Source organism: Myxine glutinosa, chromosome 9 (genome assembly GCF_964187855.1).
Source record: "Myxine glutinosa chromosome 9, kmMyxGlut1.1, whole genome shotgun sequence".
Lineage (NCBI taxonomy): Eukaryota > Metazoa > Chordata > Myxini > Myxiniformes > Myxinidae > Myxine > Myxine glutinosa.
In genome coordinates, this window is record NC_136269.1 from 77,400,045 (window position 1) to 77,402,516 (window position 2,472).

At 49.5% G+C, this 2,472-nt stretch overlaps 1 non-coding gene across 1 annotated transcript; it reads left to right on the plus strand.

Annotated features, from left to right (window-relative positions):
- The first annotated feature begins 2,107 nt into the window (after positions 1–2,107).
- TRNAL-AAG (transfer RNA leucine (anticodon AAG)) lies at positions 2,108–2,180 on the plus strand. Its single transcript has one exon. It is a non-coding gene; the product is annotated as a tRNA-Leu (tRNA).
- Positions 2,181–2,472: the final 292 nt, after the last annotated feature.

Consider the following 2,472-nt stretch of genomic DNA (forward strand, 5'->3'; position numbering starts at 1 on the left):
GAACAGAGAAACCCAATGTATCACCGCCATCGGAACGAGGGTCAAGCTGGGCTCAAGTCTTTCACGAACCTGCTGGCCAGGCCCAACGTTCAAATATGGTTGGAGGAGGAATTTGTCATTTGTTCCGGCTGCCTGTGAAAGCTCGCACATGCTTCCTGAAGTACACTGGGATCTGCAACGTCGACCAACGAAGACTGGCAGACCGTCAGTGAAAAGGCACGGTCATGTGAAGTCCAGCAGGGTTCAGAAAGATGTCGTAGGAGGTCAAGCAGGGTTCAGAAAGAGGTCAGAGGAGGTTCAGCAGGGTTCAGAAAGAGGTCATAGGAGGTCCAGCAGGGTACAGAAAGAGGTCGCAGTAGGTCCAGCAGGGTTCAGAAAGAGGTCATGTGAAGTCCAGCAGGGTTCAGATAGAGGTCATGTGAAGTCCAGCAGGGTTCAGATAGAGGTCATGTGAAGTCCAGCAGGGTTCAGAAAGATGTCGTAGGAGGTCAATCAGGGTTCAGAAAGAGGTCAGAGGAGGTTCAGCGGGGTTCAGAAAGAGGTCATAGGAGGTCCAGCAGGGTACAGAAAGAGGTCGCAGTAGGTCCAGCAGGGTTCAGAAAGAGGTCATGTGAAGTCCAGCAGGGTTCAGATAGAGGTCGTGTGAAGTCCAGCAGGGTTCAGAAAGGAGTCATGTGAAGTCCAGCAGGGTTCAGATATATGTCATGTGAAGTCCAGCAGGGTTCAGAAAAGTTGGTGCATTCATTTGTGTTCAGCTGCAATTCCGAGTACTTGTCAGAGGCCTTTGTGCGCGTGGCTCAGGAACGTGCACGTCTGCGACAACCGGAGACCCCTTACGTTGATCACTCATTATTGCAGCACTAAAATATATCAGTAGGAGTGATAGCTAGTAGTCACATGGGCCAGTGGCGCAATGGATAACGCGTCTGACTACGAATCAGAAGATTGTAGGTTCGACTCCTACCTGGCTCAAAACTGATTTTGACTTCACTTTTAGCAATATTTAATGAAGTCGCGTGGTCGCTTTGCTTCTTCAACATATTTTCCTGAAGTCGAATTCATTGGAGTGGTAGTCCACCCCTTGGTGACGATTGAGTAACCTTGGTCACCTCTTTAAAATACAGTCGCGACCCTCGCGTCAAGGATTTGGCAACAGATTACGTCATCTTCCCGTTCCAAATCTGCTTTTTTAGTTCTACTTCCTTGAGGAACAGAGAAACCCAAGGTATCACCGCCATCGGAACGAGGGTCAAGCTGGGCTCAAGTCTTTCACGAACCTGCTGGCCAGGCCCAACGTTCAAATATGGTTGGAGGAGGAATTTGTCATTTGTTCCGGCTGCCTGCGAAAGCTCGCCCATGCTTCCTGAAGTACACTGGGATCTGCAACGTCGACCAACGAAGACTGGCAGACCGTCAGTGAAAAGGCACGGTCATGTGAAGTCCAGCAGGGTTCAGAAAGATGTCGTAGGAGGTCAAGCAGGGTTCAGAAAGAGGTCAGAGGAGGTTCAGCAGGGTTCAGAAAGAGGTCATAGGAGGTCCAGCAGGGTACAGAAAGAGGTCGCAGTAGGTCCAGCAGGGTTCAGAAAGAGGTCATGTGAAGTCCAGCAGGGTTCAGATAGAGGTCATGTGAAGTCCAGCAGGGTTCAAATAGAGGTCATGTGAAGTCCAGCAGGGTTCAGAAAGATGTCGTAGGAGGTCAATCAGGGTTCAGAAAGAGGTCAGAGGAGGTTCAGCAGGGTTCAGAAAGAGGTCATAGGAGGTCCAGCAGGGTACAGAAAGAGGTCGCAGTAGGTCCAGCAGGGTTCAGATATATGTCATGTGAAGTCCAGCATGGTTCAGATAGAGGTCGTGTGAAGTCCAGCAGGGTTCAGATAGAGGTCATGTGAAGTTCAGCAGGGTTCAGAAAGAGGTCATGTGAAGTCCAGCAGGGTTCAGAAAAGTTGGTGCATTCATTTGTGTTCAGCTGCAATTCCGAGTACTTGTCAGAGGCCTTTGTGCGCGTGGCTCAGGAACGTGCACGTCTGCGACAACCGGAGACCCCTTACGTTGATCACTCATTATTGCAGCACTAAAACATATCAGTAGGAGTGATAGCTAGTAGTCACATGGGCCAGTGGCGCAATGGATAACGCGTCTGACTAAGTATCAGAAGATTGTAGGTTCGACTCCTACTTGGCTCAAAACTGATTTTGATTTCACTTTTAGCAATATTTAATGAAGTCGCGTGGTCGCTTTGCTTCTTCAACATATTTTCCTGAGGTCGAATTCATTGGAGTGGTAGTCCACCCCTTGGTGACGATTGAGTAACCTTGGTCACCTCTTTAAAATACAGTCGCGACCCTCGCGTCAAGGATTTGGCAACAGATTACGTCATCTTCCCGTTCCAAACCTGCTTTTTTCGTTCTACTTCCTTGAGGAACAGAGAAACCCAAGGTATCACCGCCATCGGAACGAGGGTCAAGCTGGGCTCAA